Source organism: Crocuta crocuta, unplaced genomic scaffold (assembly GCF_008692635.1).
Source record: "Crocuta crocuta isolate KB4526 unplaced genomic scaffold, BGI_CrCroc_1.0 scaffold337, whole genome shotgun sequence".
Taxonomy (NCBI): Eukaryota; Metazoa; Chordata; class Mammalia; order Carnivora; family Hyaenidae; genus Crocuta; species Crocuta crocuta.
In genome coordinates, this window is record NW_027528873.1 from 3,652,190 (window position 1) to 3,676,799 (window position 24,610).

The window sequence follows — 24,610 nt, forward strand, 5'->3', positions numbered from 1 at the left end:
ATGTAATTCAATATATAGGGATGATTCTCAGCAAAGAGCAATCAGTGAACAAAGCACGAGCCATCAAAGTACAGGGTAGGTACTGGAAGCCTCCTGCTGTGCCAGGCATGAACTCCTCAATGCCTGGACCATGGTGAGGTCCGGGGGACCCAGTAAGAGACTGGGTAGTGGAAGAAGCCCGGCTCATGTTGACTGCTATTTAACAAGCAATTCAGAAGTACTTCAACTGGCCCATCTTGGCCAAATATCAGGCCTGCTAACAAGTTTGTTTCCTCTGAGTCATTCAGCCATCAGCTTCATCTGAACTGGCTGCTTTCTGGTCCTGCTGCCCATCAAATATCCCGGAAGCCCTCCGCTCTGCCGCGCTGTGTGACCCCCGTGTCCTAGATCCCGTGTGTTCTTCCTTGTTTTACCCCTTTGTGTTCTAGCCCCTCGTTTTGCTAAATGTAACGCCCAGTTTTGCCATTTGATATTCAATTCAGAGATGATATTAAACATATTTAACCACCACCTCATTCAAAAATTTTAGTTGCTTGACATCTTGTTACGAAGTCACACAAAGACTCTGATGTTTGAAAATCTCACTTTTCTAAAATGAGCATCAGTGACATACTCTAGTGGAAGTATCGCATTTGCAATTGCTTGAAAGCAAACTAGGCCGAGGACGGGCCCTCAGGAGTGCATTCGCGGTGTGGAACTCCCGACCTGCTCTCAGGACGCTTCAGGAGCCAGGAGCAATGCAGGACTGTCCAACACATCAGCCGCATCGTTAGCAATCTAGAGATAACTAATTGTGTTCTTATTATTTAATTTAAAAATTTTTTACGTTTAATTATTTATTTATTTATTTTGAGAGAGCGCATGCATGTGCGCCAGCAGGGGTGGGGCAGAGAGAGAGGGGAGAGAGAATCCCAGGCAGGCTCCCACCTGTCAGCATGGAGCCCCATGCAGGGCTCAAACCCACGAACTGTGAGATCATGACCTGAGCTGAAACCCAGAGACAGTCACTTAACCAACCCAGCCACCCAGGCGCCCCTTGTTTAATTAAAAATTAAATGCAAATGGAAGCTCTAAAATTGTCCTCCTGCGTGCCAGGGGGGTGTCTTGCCCAAATCCGGAGGTGCCCAGCTCTCACTTTGGGTGCCACTGCTTTATTCAACAAGTACGTGCTGAGTGTCTCCGCCACTCCAGTCTCCTGTTCTCAGGGAGCTCACTGTTTAGAAGGGAATGTAGGTAAGAGAAGAGAACATTACAACCAGAGTGATGGGTGATGTCATAGAGGGAACACACATGACTGTGGCACTAAGGAGGGACTTCACCCAGAGGAAAGACTGTCCACACAACTGCTTAGATGGATGTACAGGTAAGTGGGTGGATGGATGGGTGGGTGATAGATGGACGAATAGACGGGGGGTGGATGGATGAGAGGATGAATATGTGGGTTGAGAGGTGGGTGGATAAGTTGGCAGATGAATGGATGGATGGATAGATGAGTGGATGCATGGGGAGATTAATAGGAGGGTCTGTGAGTGGATACATGGGTGAAGTGACATCACAGAAGGCAGTGGGGAATGACAGCACAGTCCTGATTGGGGCAACCATCCTTTCCCTTGACCCTGCACATCTGAAAGATGGGGAAAATATCTGAGTCATCCCTGTTTTTCTGTGCCTGGCAGAGGCCTAACATACAGTAGGTATTCAATAAACGTTTGTCAAGTATGTGAATTAATGAAAATTAATGAGCACCAGCTTGTTCAGAGAGTTCATCTAAGCCTCTTCCCCTTTCTGGGCCTCAGTTTTTCCATGTAAAATATCTGTGACCTGAATTTATAATGCCATCGGTGCTGCAAAAGGAGACTGTGCTTGGGGACCTGTTTTAGATATCACCATGCGACAGACCTCAGGTACATGGCATCTTTAATTTACCACTTTAGTGTTCCCGCTGTGCCACTTCAGGCGCATGCATGATCGTATTCAGCAGTGGCATAGGCATTGTTGTAATTACGTCCATTTAGCAGATGAGACTGTTGAGACTCAGAGAGGCTAAGAAAATTTGAAGTCGGTTTGATTGGGATTGCAACCTTGCAAACTTGGGCAAGTCACTTCCCTTCTCAGAACCTCTCAAAGATGTGACGATAAAATGAGGTAAAGCATGTAAAGCATCTGCACCCATGAGGTAATTAGTGGTGTTTCTCTGTGTTGCTCAAGCCAGATAGTTGCAGAGAGGGGATTCTGTTCACATGCTGAGGACCTCAAGTTAACTAGCAAAAAAGATTAAAGTCCTGCTTAAGCATAGGGGTGGGCTAGTGGGTGATGGGCATTAAGGAGGGTACTTGTTGGGATGAGCACTGGTGTTATAAATAAGTGATGAATCACTAAATTCTACCCCTGAAACCATTATTACACTATATGTGAACTAACTTGGATTTAAATAAAAAAATAATCAGTGAACAGCNTGGTGAAGATGGGCACCACAGGCTCAGCCTCCTGCCAGCGTTGCATCCAGAGTAGCCGGGCACGCGGCTGCCTCGCGACGCCATCTAGCGACCGTTGTTAACACTGCAGAACAAGAAAGGGATTCTAGGAGCGGGACCTCACTCCCCTGCTCCAACACCGCTGTGCGATCTTGAGCATATCGCTTAACTTCTCTGAATGTCAGTTTCCGCATTGGCAAAATGCGTAAGGCACCTACCTTGAAGAGTTTTTGTGATAAATAAGATGATTAGGGTAAAAAACCTAGCCGGAAACAATGATCCATGAAATTTAGCCCCTCTTAATAAAATGAAAAATTAAACCACATGGTTAGATTATCACAAGCTGGATCATTGGTTTCATAAAAGAATAAAGGGTCATAAGGCAGGTCAGTTTTGAGGGCAGGGAGGAAAAGGCAAAGGGAATTGTTAGGATAATGTGGGACTTGTGCCATGGCTCAGCAGTTCAGACAGATGTAGACTCAAGAAGATATTCAAGACCCAGTGATGACTTTAAGAAGCAACTTATGCTTGGGTCCTTAGGATGCAGATATGTGAATGTCACAGGACACAGCAGAGCAGAAGCCATGAACAACAGCAAATGTTCTAGCAGGGCCAGGCCAGTCAATGAGGGCTCCCTGGAGGACAGGATATTTAGTTAGGGTAGGAGCTGGAGAATGAGGAAGGGCTCAGGGATGGGGCAGTGATTCATCAGGGAAGGGGAGAAAGGAGAGGTGTGAGCAAAGGGCCCTGGGGCTTTGTGAAGGAGACCAGCCAGAGAGAAGCAGGAGCAGGAAGTCAGACTAGACCACACTAGGGCCGGGAGCTTCACCTGGACCCTCTGGAATGGGAGAAGCCCGTGAAAATACTTGAACACAGACTGACACTAGGGAGAGGCTGTGCACAAACTTGGCATCTCTGTGCAAAGTGAATGGCAAGAATGATTAGATTGGTCAAATGTGCAAAGAATTGAAAGCAACGATCCCTAAAACCGATATTAGGTGGGCCCTGCTGTCTCCTGGCACCAGCACTTTTCAGCAGGCTCTGATGGACCTACTGCTGGGTATAGATTCTTTCATACACGGCCAGATCCCTCCTCGGGCTGCAGCTGCCTCCTCAGAGCCACTTGAGCGGCCCCTCCTCCCTGCCATACTAGGGGAAGATGCAGCTCCTATCAGCAAGAGGCAGCAAAATGTGATGCAGGGCCAATCCTATGCCTGCTGAGCATCAGAATTACTCGGACACCAGGGGCTCTTGTGAAAAAACAAATTCCCCAGCTGAGCCCAGAACGGCTGAGGCAGGATCTCTGGGGTTTGGTGCTAGAATCAGAATTTTTAATAGCTCAGCAAGTGATGGAGATATGTATCCAGGCTTAGGGTTACCGGTGAGCAGGGAAAGAGCAGGGAGTCAGACAGACCCAGGCAAATCCCAGGTCCATTCCTTTTCAGCTGTGCTGCCCTAGGCCAATCACTTCACCTCCGTGAGTCCCAGTGTCCTGCCTACAATAAAGGCATGACCTCCTCCCCCCCAAAGGATAGTGGAGGCTCCTAGCACAATGCCAAACACACAGCAGGTGCTTAGTAGATGGAAAACTAAGCCCAGGGATGCCTGGGGGCCCTGATTGTCCTTCAGAGCTCCATACACATAGTCTGCAAGTTGAAGTTGATAACTAAGTCTCCTCAAGAAGTGGCTAGAAGGGGCGCCTGGATGGCTTAGTCGGTTAAGCGTCCGACTCGCTTAGGTCATGATCTCGCGGTTCATGGGTTCGAGCCCCGCGTCAGGCTCTGTGCTGACAGCTCAGAGCCTGGAGCCTGTTTCAGAGTCTGTGACTCCCTCTCTCTCTGACCCTCCCCTGCTCACACTGTCTCTCTCTCTCCTAGAAATAAATAAAACATTAAAAAAATTAAAAAAAAAAAGAAGTGGCTAGAAGTGGCTTTGGGGGAAAAACACAAGTCCCCAGGAAGGCACTGCTGCAGCTGGTCCAAATAGTAAAAGTTGAGATTTGGACCAAATCTTCCCTTGCCCATGACACCATCCCAGCTGGCTGGCCCTGGAAGAAACAGCGGGGCAGATAGGGCCTGTCCCTGGGGCCTCATGTCCCTTTAGGTTGCTGGCCTCCCTCCAGCCCTCAGGCACCCTCACCTCCCCTTTCCCCTTTCATCTCAGGCAAGCTCCCAGGATCACTGGGGCCAGCCAGCAGTTTCCGAGCCCCCTGGGACTCCCAGGTCTACGGGTAGTTGTGGGGTGATGGTTTATGGTGGCCTGAACCAGGGGCTAGAGGCAGAGAGCATGGATCCTGAGATGCAGTGAGGGGATGGAGATGACAGGATTTGATCACTGGTTGTGTTTAAATAGATATTCGGGCATCAAAGGCGACTTCCTGGTTGAGATCAGAAGGAGTGCACCTTTTACTGCGGAAGGACAAAGTGGTGGGAGCCGGTAGGTGGGAAACCACCAGCTTCTTAATGGTCAGGAGGTCGAGAGATGTATCAGGGTTAAATAAAACACTTAAGAAGGGGAGTAGCGCCTGGGTGGCTCAGTCAGTTAAGTGTCTGACTTCGGCTCAGGTCATGATCTCGTGGTTCGTGGGTTCGAGTCCCATGTTGGGCTCTGTGCTGACAGCTCAGAGCCTGGAGCCTGTTTCAGATCCTATGTCTCCCTTTCTCTCTCTGCCCCACACCTGCTCACACACACACACTCTCTCTCTCTCTCTCTCTTTCTCTCAAAAATAAATAAAACATTAACAAAAAAAGAGATATGTCAGGGTTCATTTCAGCTCTCAGACTCAACAGATTCAACAGTGGCTTACACACAGCAGGGTTCTGTTTTGTGTGTTTTCCTTCCCCCAGAAGAAGTCCAAGTAGGCACCCTGGGCAGGCACTGGGGTCTACAAGCCATCCAGCACCCAGGCTGCCCCCATCTTTTTGCTCCACCCCAAGGATGGATGTGACCTTAAAACTGCCTCAAGATCCAAGACGGCAGTGGAGTCAGGCATTACATCCCCTTCCAGTTAGTGGAAAGGAAGAAGGAGGGAAAAGAAGACTGGATGTGACCCAGAGTTCAGTGAGCTTCTTCCCAGAATGTCTCCATCATGTGTTCACATCTCCTGGCCAGAACCAAGTCACATGGCCACAACCACTTCCAAGGGAGGCTGGGAGACACCTTCTTACTGTGAACAGCCATGTTCCCAGCTAAATATCAGGGGTCTGTTCCTACCTAAAAAGGGGCGGATAGATGCAGGAAGGCAATTGGCAAGTCCTGCTATAATCATCACCTCAAAGACGCCCAGAACTTCCCAGGGAGAGGTGTGGCTTAAGAAAAGATGGTAAGTGACTGCAACCTTGCTTGAGGAGAGCACACAGGGCGAGAAGGTGCCTGAAGTCAGACCTGCAGAACTACTACTACTTCAGGGACGGGAGGGCGGGCAGCCGAGGAGCCTTCGGAAGGGCCTGAGGAGGCACAGCTGGGGACGCGGGAGGGACTTCCGCGGAGCTGGCGAGCCCGGGGAGCTGGGTCTGGAGAGGAAGGCCACGTTCACAGCGTGACCGCCCCGCAGACCTAGAGAGGCAGGGGCTTCGGAGCAGCTGCTGGATTTCACCGCAGCGCGGTCACCCGAGACGAAAACGGAGCGGTCTGGGCGGGGTGGCCTCTGGCCTCGGAGGAAGCCGGCTGGAAGAGCTGGAACTGAGAATGTCTACGCCGTGGGCAGGGACGACCTCTTCAGATCCTGGCGGAGGAGAAAGGTGGGGCAGCAGGTGGAGAGGGAAGAAAAGCTTTAAAGAGGAGTTTCAGGGGGCGGGGGGTTCCTCCCCCCAAAGACGGAAAGAGAATTAAGAATATTTAAATACAGATGGGAAAATGGGGCCCCTGGATAGCTCGGCTGGTTAAGCATCAAGCTCTTGATTTGGGCTAAAGTTCATGATCTCACGGGTTCTCAGATAGAACCCTACGTCAGGCTCTGCGCTCTTCTCCGGGCTCTTCCCCCTCTTTCTTCCCCACTCCCATCTCTGTCAAAATAAATAGTTATTAAAAATAATAAAGGCAGATGGGAAGAAGCCAGTGGAGAAAATAGTTAAAGCCTGGAGAAGAGGAGAAAGGTAGAAGTCTGGAATTCTCTCCCCTCCTGTCTTCTTGGCAGAATTCCAGATTCAGAGTTGGTTTAAAAATTATTTTAAAGTAAAAGCGTTTGAGGGGCGCCTGGGTGGCTCAGTTGGTTAAGCATCCGACTTCAGCTCAGGTCATGATCTCATGGTCCATGAGTTCAAGCCCTGCATCGGCCTCTGTGCTGACAGCTTAGAGCCTGGAACCGGCTACCGATTCTGTGTCTCCCTCTCTCTCTCAAAAATAAATATTCATTAAAAAAATTTAAAGTAAATAAAAAACATTAAAAAACTATTAAAAAATAAAAAATTTAAAGTAAAAGCATTTGGGGGCGCCTGGGTGGCTTAGTCGGTTGAGCGTCCGACTTTCGCTTAGGTCATGATCTCCCGGTTCGTGGGTTTGGGCCCCGCGTCCGGCTCTGTGCTGACTGCCAGCTCAGAGCCTGGAGCCTGTTTCAGAGTCTGTGACTCCCTCTCTCTCTGACCCTCCCCTGATCACGCTGTCTCTCTCTCTCCTAGAAATAAATAAAAATATTAAAAAAGAAAAAAAGAAAAAAGAAAGTAAAGCATTTGAGTCACAGAAGATGCAGAGAGAACTCTCATCTGACTTAAGCAGAGCCTCCTCCCAAAATACAGGTGTCCTTAATCTTCCTTCCGGCATCTCCTCCAAATTCAGCTGCCAAGAAGACAGGCTTGCCCGTTCCCATTATCATCAGTAACCTCCCAAACTCTCCCATCGAAGTCCGAAAAACCCCTCTTTTGTTAAGTTCACATACATAAACCTTTCCGTCAGGCTATTCTGTGCTTTCCCCCATTACTGGGAGCTACCACTTGTGTGTGTGAAAATGAACCTTGTCTTTTCTCCTGTTAATCTGCAGGCCCCCAAGCACTGGACACGAGCTGGGAGAGGAAGGGTTTTCCTTCCAATGGTGGTTTCATGTGGGCAGGCATGGGGTCAGCAGCGGGGATGGGAGTAAGGCTGCGAGGCCCAGTGAGGCAGGCACTCAGGACCAGGGCCGTGTGAGGCTATGTGTCCCAGAGACGTGCACACACGCTTAGGGAGAATGTGGAGGGGTGTCTGGGAGTCATTTGGACTCTTGAGGAGGTGCGGGCAGGATGCAGTCACCTGCTGAGAGGTGAGGGGGGCAGGGCTGGAGCCCGTGGAGAGGTTTGCAAGGAGCTGCTGTGGCACTTTGGGGGAAGAACTCCCGGTGGCATTGAGGACCCAGCTGGGTTGAAGTCACAAGGTTATATTCTGCCAGCCTGAGACTGTGAGATACTCTCCGGCAGCTCTTGGCCCCGTGGAAGTGGCACGGAGGGGTGGACAATTGGACATCTGAGGAACTGGGGGCCTTGGGGGATGGAGAGGGTGGCTCAACAGAGGGGCAGGGCGGTCCAAGTTACGGCAAGAGGTGGAAAGGTTGGCACGAAGAGCGGTGGACCCTGGAGCAGTTGACAGGGAGAAGGTCAAGTCACACCAGAGGCCTCCAGATCTCACCGAGGAGGTGCAGTGAGAATGAGGGAGAGAGGGACTGTGAATGCAGTGGGCAGCATGTGGACTTAAGATGCTAATGGTCAGGGGCCCGGGGCTCTGTGACGGAGAGGTCTGGACTGCAGTCGTGGGAACCAGTGGCTCAGGGAGAAGATGGGTGAAGATTCTGGGAATCATGGCTGTCTAGGGTCTCAGAGACTAGGGCACCGGACCGTCGGCCCTGTAGACACTGGAGTTGCCTGGGTGAGGAGGAAGGCAGTGAGAGCGAGGTGCCTGGGAGGGAAGTCAGCCCCAAGCAGGGGAAGACGGCTGCGTGGTTATATGGCAGAGCCCTCAAGGGAGAGGAGGATTTCTTGCAGGGCTTGGGAATGGCGTGAAGAACAGGGAGGCCTGGGGTATCCAGCACGAAGGAGGACAGTTGCTGGCATTAAGGGTTTCTGCAGCGGAGCAGCGTCCGGGGGGCTGGACAGTGAAGGCAGATGGTGCAGGAGGTCTTTGGTAAGAGGCTTAAGGACCAAGGATTTCTTTTCCCGATGAAACAGGAGTTTGCAAGGGCTCATTTTGAGGGACTGGTTACTCCTCACCTCTGTGTAGCTGCCTGGCTGCTGGGTCCCTCTCTGAAGGCAGACACGGCTAGAGGTCATTACAGCTTTCTGTGGGGAACTCTGAAGGGGCCCCCAAACCCTCAACACAGCTTTTCCGGAAGTCACCACCAATGAATTAGATCAGGGGTTGACAAATTACAGTCCACCAGGCCAACTCCCAACTGCCACCTGTTTTTGTAACTGAGGTTTATTAAAACACAACCACCCCATTCATTTACGTAATCTGTGACTGCTTTTATGCTACAAGGGCAGAAACACTATAGAGATGGCATAGCCCAGAGAGCCTAAGATATTTACCATTTACCCTTAAAAAATGTAGCTCAATTAGAATCTAGGTGAGACACTAAGTACACTTGCTCTCCCTGGATCTTGCCTACCCTGCTCAGGACTTACTATATTCCTTAAGTTAAAAAAAAAATCCCTATTTTTTTCTTTGTTAATGTTGAAAACTTGTGTCTTGTAACAAAATTACAAAAAAAGCGTACTACTTTTCAAAGTTCAGCAAATGAATTTTTACATATTAATATATTCATGTAACCACCATCCAGATAATGATAAATTATATATCCAGCCCTCAGGAGGTTCCTTTATGCTCCTTCTTGGTCAACATCTCCACCTCTACTGTGGAGTCACCTCAACTCTGACCTCTATCACTGTTAGTGTTGCCTGTTCTTCAAGTTCATATGAACGGAATGATACGGCAGGTAGCCTCTTGTGACTGACTTCTCTAATTCAATATATGTCTGTGAGATTCATCCCCATGGCTGCATATATCCATACCTTATTCCTTATTACTGCTGTGTAGTATGCCATTGCCTGGCCAGCCACAGGTTTGTGGGGTTTTTTAAAATTTATTCTTCTATTGATGCACAATTATTGTTTATTTTTCAGTTTGGGGCTAAAATGGAAAAGGTTATTGTGAACAATCATATATGTGTCTTTTGTCAGATGTATGCATTCATTTCACTTGAGTATATGCCTAGAAATGAAATTTCTGGATCATGGAGCAGGTGTTCATCTTTAGTAAATATTCCAGACAGTTTTCCAAAATTGAACCAGTTTATACCGATCTGTAGACTGCATTTAAATGGCATGAGAACCTTAGCTATGGGAGTGATGGCTCCTAAGAGTGAACTCTCCGGTGTTAGTAATGAAATAAAGAAAATGCCGGAACTAAAAGTCCTGGAAATCACAGCATGAAAGTAGTGGTGCTCAACTGGTGCAGATATGGATCAGCTGATGTCATTAAAAAATTATTTTAATGTTTATTTATCCGAGAGAGAGAGAGAGAGAGAGAGAGGATGAAAGGGGGAGGGGCAGAGAGAGAGGGAGAGAGAAAATCCCAAGCAGGCTCCACAGTGTCAGCACAGAGCCCAACATGAGGGTTGATTTCATGAACCATGAGATCCTGACCTGAGCCAAAATCAAGAGTCAGATGCTCAACTGACTGAGCCACACAGGCACCCCTGTGTCATTAATGCCACACAAAATGGATGATGCCTCCCTGGGCTACCAGAACCTGGGAATCCAGGACACTCAGAATGATGTCTGTCAGCATTTGGCTTACCTTAACCATACTCATAGGAGACTGAGGTACCCCCCCCCCTCCCAGAAGGGGGTGTGGTCACAGCACTAAGATTCTGATTTGGAGTCAGGAAAGTTCTGAAAGCGTCAATGTGCTAAGATGGTAAAGTATTAATCATTCAGCCACTTAGGAACTGTGGACCTTGAACCAGAATGTCCTAAAACAATCTCTTAACTCCAGGCCTGAGGTCCCTCTCTAGTGGCAGGACTCCTCCCACCTCTCTATCCAGGGTCTCCTTCTTGGACAGTAACCTAGTTTTCTCTCTGAACCCCAGGTTTTCTCAGCTGCATGCTTCTTCAGGTGGGTTCATGCACCTGAATTAGCTGTAGTCTCTCTGCGCTCCTCTGCCTGTCCCATGAGACATCACTTGCAGATTTCACTCATCAGGTCTCACAATTCCAAAGCCTTTCTATTGTATTTGCCTTAAAGTTTGGTTTAAGACAGACTGGGTTTCTATGCCCTTTGGGACATATGCATCTAGCAGGAAAGTAGACACACAAGTCAAGAGGTTAGAGATCTTGTTGGACTGGATTCAGACTTGATAAAAGAAGTAGATGAGCTCATTCCGGGTACATAAACTAGAAGGCTTAGAAGTTAAAAGTTAACCTCAGGGAACACATCAAAATTTTAGGGCAGATAGGGGCACCTGGGTGGCTCAGTCGGTTAAACGTCCGACTTCAGCTCAGGTCACGATCTCACGGTTTGTGGGTTCGAGCCCTGCATCGGGCTCTGTGCTGACAGCTCAGAGCCTGGAGCCTATTTCTGATTCTGTGTCTCCCTCTCTCTCTGACCCTCTCCTGCTCATGCTGTCTCTCTCCCTCAGAAATAAATAAAAACATTAAAATAATTTTTTGAGGGCAGATGGAACAGACTACCAGGATCTAGAAGGAAACACATACTTTTTGAAAATAAGAACATAATCCTGCCAGCATGCAACACTATTCAACAGACTGGAATATTTGTTTCAGAAGGCTTTGTGCTATCAGTATTGGTGCCCAGAAGAGCTTCCCCATGAATTAAGCACCAGAAGGACTTTGTAGTAGGTTCTGAGATCTCTGACTACCTACTCTGACCACATCCATCTCAGAGTGCTTTGAGGGAATCTTTTGGATTCTGCCTCTGCAAGACCAGGGAGCAGCATTTACCTGGACTTCCCCCAGCCAGTGTGAGATGTGTGACTGCCGAAATGAGAGCTCAGGGGTAGTGGAGGAGATGGTGCTTTGGAGATCATACCCAACTTTGTGTGGAGAACAAAGTTGAGACTATATGAGGACAGTGGCCAAGTCTGCCTCATCTCCACTTTTCTATTTTAATGTTTGGCTCTGTCGGGTGCTCAACAAATATTTGTTGAATGGATGTATGGATAAATAGATAAATGAATGGGTGGGTGAATGAGTGGATGAATGGAAGGGAGAATGGATGAATGGGTGGTGGGTAGATGGAGGGTAGGGTGAGGTTTCAGTCAATATTAGGTTTCCAATATTGTTAGGTTTGCTGCCTTCCTCCCCTCCCACAGCCCAAGCCAGCAGGACCCCTCTAAGAAACACATGAGGTCCTTTACTTAATCTTTCAAACTTGAGGGATAGTAATACATATTTCTCTTTCAAACCTGAGGTTTATATTTACTTTACAAAAATATTGCACATATGGACTCAAACCTTACCAGAAAATAAGATTGAGGGATTAATATATGTGGATTTATAAAACGTACAAAACATATAAAACATTACAAAAACATAATAGAGTATCACTCAAAACAACAACTACCATCTTAATGGCATTTTAAATATTTTTTATTTAAAAACAATTTTAACGTTCATTTACTTTTTAGAGAGAGTGAGTGGGGAAGGAGCAGAAAGAGAGGGAGACAGAATCTGAAGCAGGTTCCAGGCTCTGAACTGTCAGCACAGAGCCTGACATGGGGCTCAAACTCATGAACCACAAGATCATGACCTGAGATCAAATTGGATGCTTCACTGTCTGAGCCCCACAGGTGCCCCTAAAACATTTTAGATTAGCAATAATGTGCCCTATATAATCAATTCACAGAAAATATTTTCAGGATCTTCCTTCTCTAAAATTTCAAAAAAATAAAAAGTGGAAGTGGGGGGTTCCTGTACATCCACTTGTCTTGCAGAAAATACATGCATCTAACAAGCACTATTTTTTTTATCTTCATGCAAATATTCAAAGCCCTTCTGACATTATGATATGGGTCTCTAAATCATGACTGGAGTGACTCACCGCTCATCCTGCCTCCATTGTAATGGTTCCTGATTATGAAAAAGGACCCAGGAGTCCAGCCACATAGTTCAGCATTTTGAACTAGAGCGATGCAAAGTTGGGGAGGAATTTCTGTTCCTATCCCATCTACTTCACAAGGTTTCTGGGATAATCTCCAAAGAAAATAGATGAGAGGCCCTTTGTGACTTTCCTGGCTCTGTGTAGCTTCATGCAGTTCATGTTGTAGGTATTAGAAGAGGGTCACCCTTCCACAGAGACTCTCACAGTTCAGATCATGTCACTCACCTGCTCAGAAGGCTTTGGCACCTCCTCTCACATGCCACATAGAAGCAAGCCCTCCCTACAACCTGCAGGGCTGCCTGTGATCCAACTGCANTGAACTGTCAGCACAGAGCCTGACATGGGGCTCAAACTCATGAACCACAAGATCATGACCTGAGATCAAATTGGATGCTTCACTGTCTGAGCCCCACAGGTGCCCCTAAAACATTTTAGATTAGCAATAATGTGCCCTATATAATCAATTCACAGAAAATATTTTCAGGATCTTCCTTCTCTAAAATTTCAAAAAAATAAAAAGTGGAAGTGGGGGGTTCCTGTACATCCACTTGTCTTGCAGAAAATACATGCATCTAACAAGCACTATTTTTTTTATCTTCATGCAAATATTCAAAGCCCTTCTGACATTATGATATGGGTCTCTAAATCATGACTGGAGTGACTCACCGCTCATCCTGCCTCCATTGTAATGGTTCCTGATTATGAAAAAGGACCCAGGAGTCCAGCCACATAGTTCAGCATTTTGAACTAGAGCGATGCAAAGTTGGGGAGGAATTTCTGTTCCTATCCCATCTACTTCACAAGGTTTCTGGGATAATCTCCAAAGAAAATAGATGAGAGGCCCTTTGTGACTTTCCTGGCTCTGTGTAGCTTCATGCAGTTCATGTTGTAGGTATTAGAAGAGGGTCACCCTTCCACAGAGACTCTCACAGTTCAGATCATGTCACTCACCTGCTCAGAAGGCTTTGGCACCTCCTCTCACATGCCACATAGAAGCAAGCCCTCCCTACAACCTGCAGGGCTGCCTGTGATCCAACTGCACCAACAATTGAGCTCAGCTCTTAAAATAATCCTTCTACCATGGGATTCAACTTGCCAAATTTGATCCTACATTAGGACCTTGGGACTTACCATCCCTTCTTCCTGGAATGCTCATTCTCCTGATATTCCCATTTCTTCAGTTCTCTGATCAAATGCTCTCTGCACAGAGAACCTTCCTCACCAACTGTATCAAAAATACCATCCATGGGGCTCCTGGCTGGTTCAGTTGGTGGAACACGTGGCTCTTGATCTTGGGGTGGTGAGTTCAAGCTTCACACTGGTTATAGAGATTACTTTAAAAGAAAATCAAATACCATCCACCTCATGTTCTGTTCCCTCACCCTGATTTCTTTCTCTTTGTGGCAATAACTTATTAATTTATTTATTATATCTCCTCAACTAGGAGAGAACATCCACAAAGGCAGGGAATTGTCTGTCTTTTTCACTGGGTTGTACATGGCACTTAGAACATCAGCAAGTGTTTGTGTTAGTTGTCTATTGCTGCATACACAAAGGTAGTGGCTTAAAACAACACACATGTATTATCTCAGAGTTTGTGTGAATCAAGAATCTAGGCATGGCTTAGCTGAGTCCTCTGCTTTGGGGTTTTGCATGAGGCTGCAATTAAGGAATTGGCTAGGAGTTGAAGTCTTATCTGAAGATCTGATTGGGGAAGAATCTACCTCCAAACTCATATGGTTGTTGGGAGGATTCAGTTCCTTGTGGGTTGTTGGACTTAGGGTCTCAGTTCCTTTCTGGCTATTGGCTGGAGTCTGCCCTCAGTTGCTTGCCAGAGGGTCTCTCCACAGCCTAGCCTACAATATGGCATCTTGCTTCATCAGAGTGATCAAGGGAAAGAGTCAGTTAGCAAAACAGAAGTTGTGTGTTATGTAATGTAATCACAGGTCACCTTTGCCATATGGGTTAAAAACAACTCACAGGTCCTCACATTCGAAGTGAGGGGGTCATACAAGGGTGTGAATACTAGGAGGTGGAGATTATTGGGGGCTATTTTAAAGTCTATCTGCCACATTACTTGCTCAATAAACACTGAAAATTTTAATCCAATGTTCAAATTGACACTGGGGAAGGAAAGCTATTAAGATTCAAGATTCGTGCAATTTATTTCTTGCACAATGTAGAACTTCTGTGAAATTTACTTATTATTTTTCCAACTTCCCTCTGGTTCTGTGACCAGCCTGGTCTGCTTGCCTGCAGGAGCTGCCCCAGGCTTTGAAGATTCACCCAAGAGAAGTGACCCACACACAACCCAGACCCTTCTGGAATCTACAATCTGAAACTCACCATTAACATAGCTTATTCCTTATCTACAAGGATCCCTGAAATTGGTGAGTTCCATCCTTGTATATTACAAGCTGGAAGTGGTGTTCTTGAATGGTCACTTTGCATTTATTAACTTGCTGCTAGCCAAGTTAATAATGCATCTAATAAAAAGAAAGAAATACATTGTTCAGTGAGGTAGATATTATTAATATGATTCCATTTTAAAAGGGCCATTACTTCAGAGTCTTGATGTCTGGGATGCTGTTAAAGAGGATTTTTTTTAAGAGTCTCCATGACAACAGAGCTAGGCCCGCTTCCCCTGAGTCGATTACAGATCTGTCCATGTAGGCGATGGGAACACATCCAGCTTATTGGGAATTCTCTTCTGTCTCCTTTGGCAAAAGCCCTGGCTTATCATCCAGAGTGAGCAGGAGTCTCAAATCCATCAACATTCACTGATGAAGTCGTCACCATTCATTAACAGAGACTTGATCAGCAGACATTTATTGATTGCCAGGCATGTGCAAGGCACTCTGGAGAATTCAGAGATGTTGCTGTCTGAAGGACTGACATGTCCACTGTGTGACAAGTTCCAGCCCCTCCAGGCAGAAGGAGCCATGTGGGACAGAGCCATGTGGTGCAGATCCTGCTCAAGGACCTGGGACCTACACAAAGGACCCTGGTGAGGAATCGTGATGTCATGATGTGCACATTGGACAGTTCTGACCTGCGCGGGGGTTCTTGGTCTGTGGGGTTGGGCTGCATGGACGGGAGACCTAAGACAGTGGGTAAAAACTTGCCCTGGTCTTAATTTCATATAAGCTCAAACACCAAGTTTCTGGGTCACCTTGGGCATGTCATAGGACCTCTCTAGCCATTACTTTCACCCCTTACATGAAATAGGATTACGTTTCTTCTTGGTGAACATGCAGTGATCACATTGTGATCTGTTGCTTGTTTGACAACATAAGCCTTTGAACGTCGTCAGGCAGTGATGATCCACTGTTGTCTTAGAGGTACTCAACATAGTGCTGGGCATGCCCTAGCACTCGACAAATGAACGCATGAAAATTGGAGGCTTCCTGCAACCACTCCATTCATAGCCAGCCTCTCCACACTGCCATTCTGCTGGCCTCTCACTCTTCCAAAGGAACTCCAGGAAAGCAGAGAGCACCCCAGTTGTCCCAGGCCTGCTTCCCACCTCAACCTATGGCTCAACTCAGCTTTTCTGCTTTGGATAATTTTGCAACCCAGGAAGGGTCCAAAGGAATGGGATAAGGTGTTTAAGCCTGAACTCACGAACTGTGAGCTGAGTTGGACCTGAGCTGAAGTTGGACACTCAACCGACTGAGCCACCTAGGTGCCCCCAGATGCAAACATTTAAAACAAAATTTTAGTTAATGAAAACTAGCAATGTATTAAAAGGGTAATATATCATGATCAAGTGGAGTTTATCCCAGGAATCTGAGGTTGGTTTAATTTTTAAAAATAATGAATATAGGGGCACCTGGGTGGCTCAGTGGATTGAACATCTGACTCTTGATTTCAGCTCAGGTCATGATTCTAGGGTTGTGGGATGGAGCCCCACATCAGTCTCCATGCTGAGTGTGGAGCCTGGTTGAGATGCTCTCTCTCAATCTCTCGCTCTTGCTTTCTCTCTTAAAAAAAAAAAAAGAATATAATTTACCATATTAACAGAGAAGAGAGAAAAAAATGTATGGTCATCTCAATAGATGGATAAAAAGAATCTGACAGAATCCAGCATTCATTATTGACAAAAACTCTCAGCAAGTTAGAAATAGAAGGGAACATCTTCACCCTGATAAAAGGGAACTATGAAAAGCCCTCAGCTAACATCATACTTAATGATGAAAGTCTCAAAGACTCTTTAAAATCATAAATATTTTCACTCCTCTTGTTTAGCATTTTATAGAAGTTTAAACCAGTACATTAGGAACAAGAGATTTAAAAGGCATTGAGTTGTAAAGGAAGAAGAAAAGCTGTCTTTAGTCACACATGGCATAAAGCTGTTAGAGGTAATAAATGAGATTAGCAAGTTTACAGGATACAAGAGCAATATATAAAAATCTATTGTATTTATATCAACTACCAATGAACAATTGGACATTTTTTAAACAAGACCATTTGTAACAGCATAAAAAATATGGAGCCATTAAGGATAAATTTTTTAAAAATGTGTAACACCTGGGGGAGGCTGGGTGGCTCAGTCGGTTAAGCATCAACTCTTGGTTTCAGCTCAGATCATGATCTCATGGCTCAAGGGTTCAATTCTTGCACTGGGCTGTCAGCACATAGCCTGCTTGGGGTTCTCTCTCTCTCTCTCTCTCTCTCTCTCTCTCAAAATAAATAAACTTTTTAAAAAATGTGCAATACCTGTATAATGAAAACAATAAAACATTGTAAGAGAAAGTAAAGAAGGCCTAAACAAATAGAAATATATGGTGTGCATTTTTCAGATTTAATATTGTTAAGGTCTCTAACTTCCCCAAAGTGACCTATAGATTTGTTGCAATCCTAATCAAATTCCCAGCAAGTGTTTTGTAGAAATTCACAAGCTGATTCTAAAATTTATATGGAAATGTGCACGACCTAAAACAACATGATTCTGAAAAAGAATAAAAACGAAATCAGAGGATTGTGCTACCTGATATTAAGACTTATTATAAAGCCACTGTAATGAAGACCATGTGGTATTGCCATAAAGACAGACATATAGGTTAATGGAACAGAGGAGAGAGGTCACAAATAGACAAGGACATATAAACCAATTGATTTGCAACAAAGGTGCCCAGACAAATCAACAGGGAAAAGATGATGCTTACACATGGTGACGAAACAACTGGATATCATATGTAAAAACTTTGACCTCCACCCTGACCTATACTCTATAAAAAATTAGCTTGAAATGGATCATAGACCTAAATGTAAGAGGTAAAACTTCTGGAGGTTAGAAGAAAATCCTACTGGCATTGGGTTTGGCAAAGATTTCTTAGAGAGAACACAAAAGTCAAGAACTGTAGAAGTCAAAAATCAACGAATTAAGCTTCATCAATATTAAAAATTTTGCTTTTCAGAAAACATTGTGGGGCATCTGGGTAGCTCAGTTGGTTAAATGTCTGACCCTGGATTTCAGCTCAGGTCATGGTCTCAGAGTTTGTGAGTTTGAGTCCCACATCAGGCTCTGCACTGACAGTGGGGAGCCTGCTTGGGATTCTCTCTCTGCCTCTCTCCATCCCCCAAAGTAAAAAACAAAAACAAAAACAAAACAAAACAAAGAAAAAAACTTTAAAAAACATTGTTATGAAAATAAAAATGCAAACAATAGGCTGGGAGAAATTATTTGAGCAATGGTATCTGACAAAGACTTGTGTCAAATATATAAAGAACACTCACAACTCAATAATAATAATACAAACAACCCAATTAAATAATTAAAAGGTTTGAACAGACACTTCACCAAGGAAGATATACAGGTGGCGAATAAGCACAAATAAAGATGCTTACCATCATTAAACAGTGGTGAAATGCTCATTTAAAACACAGTGAGATACTACTATACACCCACTGCAATGGCTAAAATTTAAAGTACTGACTATACATATCAGGTGTAAGGATATGGAGCAACAGGAATTTTCATATACTGCTGGAAAGAATGTAAAATGATATATTCACTCTATTTGGCAGTTTCTTAAAATGTTAAAATAGGGGTGCCCGGCTGGCTCAGTCAGTAGAGCGTGTGATTCTTGATCTCAGGGTTGTAAATTTAAGTCTCATGTTGGGTGTAGAGATTACTGAAAAATAAAATCTTTTAAAAAATTGTTAACATATGCCTACCATATGACCCAGCCATGTCACTCCTAAATAGTAACCTAAAAGCAATGAAAACATGCACCTACTAGGACAAGTACCAACTCTTATACACAAATGTTCATAGAAGGTTTGCCTGTAAGAGCCCAAACTGGGAACAACCCCAATGTCCATCAACATGTGAACCGATAAGCAAATTGTGGTATATCTTTCAAATGGAATAATTTCCTTTTTAAAGATTTTTAAAAATGTTTATTTATTTATTTATTTATTTTTGAGAGAGAGAGAGAGAGAGAGAGAGAGAGCAGGGGACAGGCAGAGAGAGAGAGAGAGAGAGAGAGAGAGAGAGAGGCTGATACAGAATCTCAGAAGCAGGCTCCAGGCTCTGAGCTGTCAGCAAAGAGCTGATGCAGGGCTTGAACTCATGAACCAGGAGATCATGACCTGAGCTGAAGTCAGACACTTAACCGGCTGAGCCACTCAGGTGCTCCAAAGTAAAATAATTTTCAAAATAATGGAATAAGATTCAGCAAGAAAAAGAACAAATTTTTGATACACACATCAGAATGGATGGACATCAAAATAATTATGCTAAGTGAGAAAAAATAAGCCAGCAACAAAACTAAAAGTATGCATTCTGCGTGACTGCATTTATATGTAATTCTAGAAAATGCAAACTACTCTCTAGTGATAAAAAGCACATCAATGTTTGGACTCTGGCAGTGATGGGGAGAACTAAAGTGTGCAAATTGGGGGATTATTTACACAGGGTATGATTAACAAGAGTTGGGAAAGGTAGATGTGGGGGTTGAGGGCGAGAAGGAAGTCTCCCAATTTCTAGTTTCCAGACTAGGGAAGGGGGATGGTATGTTATTCCCTAAGATAGTAAACACCAGGTTAAACATCAAAATGTTCAGTTTTAACATTATGGAGTTTGTGCGCAAGCAACTGGATGCTCTTGTCTGTTGCACAACAGAGAGGTCTGGGCTGGAGGCAAAGAATCTCAGAACCCAAGTCATCTGAGCCCATATTAAAAAATATAAGTAATCTGAGTACACTGAGAGTATGGGTGACCCCAACTGGCTTTGGAATGCAATTTCCAAAAAAAAAATTCAAACTCACTAGAAGATAAATTTGTTTAGCTCCTCTCTGAATAATACTGAGTTTGTTTTCTCATGGGGTGGTTTAAAAAATAGAAAAATAGTAAAGAAAACATCTTAGTCCAGTGAAAAGGGCCCTGAAATGTTGAGGAAACCCAGATTCAGTCCCGGATCTCCCCTTATCTCACCGTGATTGATTTTGGACAAGCTGACTGTCCTCTGTCGTTTGCTCTGGGTGCAAAATTCTGCATTGGCAATGGCTTTCTTTTGGCATTTTAAAGCTGTTTTCTAGCTTCTGTCTTTTCTGTTTTGGGTCCTAACTGGAAGTCTGGGGTGTTATGTGGGTCCCACCTCTCTCATGAACATGTACCCCAGTTTCGGTCTTGCTAGTGGCCCCAAGACTGCAGAAAGGTCCACCAGGTTCCCACTTTCTCTTGCCCCTTTCCGATTGGCTTCTAACTGAGAAGGAGGGACTGTGGGTCCATTCATCCATCCATCCAGTTTTGATAAAGTATGTGCCAGGTATGGTGGCAGATGAAATAGGTTGCCAGCATCTTTTGTCGTCCTTTTATGATTTCTAAATGAGATTTGTGTGAGTTCGTCCAGTGCTTGTTTGTTTCTTTTTTCTTAGAAATCTCTTTTGGTTGAGCTCAGAATTTAGAGGACGAAAATGGATGTTTAGGTCTATGATTCAGCAAATTACTTTCAGTTCTTTGTGATCGTTTTTGGTTCTAGGTCAGGGTCAGAGCCATCTCTTAGTTTTATTTAACGTGGTCATTTTGTGTTCTGTTCCTCCAGATTTGCCTCTCTAATTAAATTTTAATCAGATAGACAGTAAAATGAATTGGCCCTCCCTAGTTGCTCTCAGAAGGGGAAGGGGGCTTATATAATAAAACTGTGGTGGGGAGAAGGGATCACAGCTGGTAGTAAGTAAATGAATCATGCATACATAAATAATAGAGAACAGACCACCCTGAAGCTGAGAGGCTCCCATTGCATTTTAAAAAAATATGCATGTGTTAGGGCGAGTACAACATTTTTGCAAGAACCCCTGAAATAACCTTCAGCCTTCTGTAAAATGTTTATCTCCTGAGACCCTGGCATTGCCAGCAGTGAAGTGGAAAATTGCATGGGACAGCCCTCTCTCTTTATAGCTTAGTTTGATATTCTGTACTGTATTAATAGACAGAAATCTATTATGGATCATTTATATCTTCATGCTTATTTTTGTGTACTATGTCTTTTTCCAAGTTTATACAGTGAATGAGTCCTCCTTTAATAATCAGAGAACCAAAACCCATGGCAACTGGAATTTACAAATAATATTTATAACCTAGATTTTATGGTGGGCGCAAATGAAGTATTTTGTGTGGATGTAAAATTCTGTTGTAAGCCAGGATTGCCGGCAGCAGACCTTTGGAACTTGGAATGTGGTGCAAACAAACCACCCCACCTCCTCCTCTAGACGACTCCCTGGTATTATGTTACCTGGGTTTCTGCTCCAGACAACTTGTCTTCTCCCATCACAGAGTTCCATTGGGTGAGGCAGGAGCCCATTGTTTCTCTAAGTCTCCAGCGTAAGACAAAGAAGCCTGGACAAATATTTGTTCAATTTTTGCTTAATGAATTGAAACTGAATTGAAGATGGGCACCTGCTCCCAGCTGCTCCTGGTCTAGGCAGGGATTGATTGTGTGAAATGGCAGCAAATGGCAGCAGAATATTCATTCAGCAAATGGCAGCTGCCTAGCAGGATATTCATAACTTGGGTGAGCCTGGGACTGTTTTTATAGGCTGGATGGGTTTAGCTTTCACCGAATTTTGATAGTTTCCCTGAGGGCCAAATGTGTGTGGAAAGGACAAAGGAACAGGCTGAGAGAAGAAGCAGAGACCAAGGTTGTGAGCCGATGGCACTGCACGTTTTCCTTTCTACTCTGTTTTACACTCATCGATGGCCATCACTTGTTCCTCTATCAGATGAATAATAATGATGACATTTCCCATTTTGTGGGAACCAAAGTGCCAAGCATTGTCCTATGGGTTTGTACTACTCAGGACTCTCTTGCTTGCCAGTGACATAAAAAACAAAACAAAGCAAAACAAAAAAACAAAAAAAACCCACCCAATTCTAATTTGTTTGGCGGCAGTTGGGGATTTATCGAACAATGTACTTGAAAAAAATCCATGTCCTGGTTTCAGGCATGACAGAAAGCCACCTATCTCTCAATTCTGCTTGCCTCAGTGTCAGCCACAGTCTCTGGCACAGCCTCCCTGGGTGCTGGCTAGGTGATCACTGACAGCTTCAGGCCGTTGACATCCTACCTCCTCAACAACCACTGAGGAAAGAGGTTCAATGGGGATAATAGTCTTGAGATACTTATATATATATTCCCATAGGAACCTTTTCTTTCTTTCCTTATAGCCCCTTCTTCCTGTGGCTCAGCCATGAGGTGTTATTGTCCTAGAAGCAGGGCAACGTGGATGCCACTCAGACCCTAAAGTCCACAGGGAGGAGGAGGGGGATACCTCCTCCAGAATGGAAGGTGGCATAGAAGCCCTTGGGGAAAAGGCAATGTGAGCAAAGAGACTGGAGAGGATGAGTCTAGGCAGAGAATGATGCTCAGGCCCCTAAGGGGCCTGAGGCCTCCTCTGTGCCAGGTCTTGACCTAGGAAGGGGTATAGGACAACAACAGAAATCCCAGCAGGTTGAGAAGAAAGCTGAAAGTGGAGGGAGCCAGTGCCCTCTTCCTGTTTGGAACTCTGCCCCCGAATGTCCTGTGCCACCACAGGGGGGCTGCAAAAAAGTGAAGAGCTGGCATGACATATTTAATGGGAAATGGATCCAGAGGGTGCCCCAGAGTCTTCAGTTCTCCTGTGACAGAAAAGGGATCCAGAAGCACCCACATGTTCTCTGTGAGGGATGAAGGTAGCTGAGGCGGGGGTGGGGGGAGGAAACCAACCTACCCCAAGGTCACAGTGGCTGGGATGGACAGGTGACCCAATCCTGGCAATCAGAGTGAGCCCCAGGGCATGGTGGTATGGTTGGTGGTATGGTTGGCAAAGAGAAGCTATTTCTCTGCTGGACTTGCCTCTGTGAGGTTGCGTGAGCCTCAGTTGGCTAGGGTCTCCTTGTGGAAAGAAGCAAAGCTGATTGATGGAGAGTCTCTAGAGTGTTTAGTCTTTGGAAATAAATCCAGATGTGAGGCAGAAGTGCCCTGGGCTTTGCATTTGCATAAATCAACCAATTCTTTTTTTGTTTAAGCAAGTGAGAATTGCGTTATCTGTCATTTACAGCAGAAGGGGCTCTAACCCAAGTAAGGTATAGAGAGGCAGCGCCAGCAAAGGGGTGGAGCCTGGATCAGTGGGAGGACAGTCAGAAGGAGGAGCCTGTAGACGAAAGGAGAAGTGTTAAGTGGAATGGGGTGGGCTGAGGGCCAGATGGGAATGAGAAGGCACAGTGAAAAGATTTTGCGGTGAGCAGTACACACTCCTGGGTTCATGACTGGGAGGGGTTTTGTCAGGCAGGCAGGAAGGAGCTCGGGACAGCAGGGCATCACGGGAATGGGGTGAGAAGGGCAGTCTAGCAGGGTTTGGAAACACCCACTGGACCTTGAACCTTGAAGGGAGGAAGGCATCCTAAGTGGCTGGGGAAATGGAATGGTGAGACCACATAGGTAGATGGGGTTGAGAGCCGGGGACCGTGGACTCTCCTGCGGGAAGTGCTGATGTGAAAGATTGGAAGCAGAAAACCAGAGAGCAGGCAGAAACATGGCTAAGTTATCTGGGTGTATTGTGGATTTAGGAGCCCTCAATACACGAGTGAAAGAAGAGGCCAAGTGATGAGCTCCTCCAGAAGGTGCACCTCGAAGGTAAATAGTTAAACAGTGGTGTCTATTTTGCTCAAGGCCAGTTATGCTAGGGCACACAGGGGTCACTGACACCAAAAGCCTCTCTGACAGTCACAGTTGGTGAGATCAACAGTCAGAGAAATCGTGTAGAAATTCCCACCAGCTGGAAGCCAACATTGGAAAGAAATGACCCACGAATGCAGTATCACATCAAGTTCAACCGCACGCCTCGCGGCTAACAGCGCGTTACAGATCACGTTCAAGGGCTCAGCGAATCCTCAGTGGCCCGCTCCTAGGAAGCCGCGGGGCGGGGACGGGGTAAGGGAGAGGCCTTGCCGGACGCCTGCAGGCCATGCTGAGACCCAGCAGCAGCAGGTCTAGAGTTGACCTATAGGGAGGGCCATCCGGATGTGGTCGGGGCCGGAAGAGAAACGCGAGAAAGGCTGAATGAGGCGGGGGCACGGTGGCGAGAACCGTGACAGTTTGGATCCACGCGTCAGCAGTGACTCGGCGGTGGAGGGTCCCAAACACGCGTGCCCAGCCCAGCACCAGGACCGGGGCGGTGCCTGGCCGGGCACAAGGCCCCAAAGCACCCGCACCAGGACCCGGGGCGAATCTGTGTACCCCGGGCTAGGCGTGCGTCCGCGTAGTCTGATCCCAAGTCCGGCTTTGTGAGGAGCGCTGCGCCTCGGTGCATGTGGCCGCGGCCCCAGTACACTCAGGGTGCCCGTGACCGTGACTTAGGCACGCCGGAAGCTCCTCGGACTGGCCTGTCTCTGGGGTCTCTCTGGCCTCCCCAGGTCAGCATCCCCTCCGCAACCCCTTGGGCGCTCCTCTCGCTGCCCGGGCCGCTCCGCCGCGGTGTCTCCGGGGCGGAGCTGGAGGGCGCCGCGCGGGGCGGGGCGGGGCGAGCCAGGGAGGGGCGGGGCCAGCAGGGGGCGCTGCGGCATGCAG

At 46.1% G+C, this 24,610-nt stretch overlaps 1 protein-coding gene across 3 annotated transcripts in view; it reads left to right on the plus strand.

The window, feature by feature from the left end:
- The first annotated feature begins 1,298 nt into the window (after positions 1-1,298).
- PXYLP1 (2-phosphoxylose phosphatase 1) overlaps positions 1,299-24,610 on the plus strand; it is a 94,701-nt gene continuing 71,389 nt past the window's right edge. Inside the window, exons 1-2 of one of the 3 annotated variants that reach the window (XM_077756696.1) lie at positions 1,299-1,363; positions 14,797-14,947. The gene's annotated coding sequence lies outside the window, so the exon portion shown is untranslated. Of the gene's footprint in view, positions 1,364-14,796; positions 14,948-24,415; positions 24,457-24,610 lie in introns of those variants that run through there. The other 2 variants (XM_077756698.1, XM_077756701.1) reach the window with 2 other exon arrangements.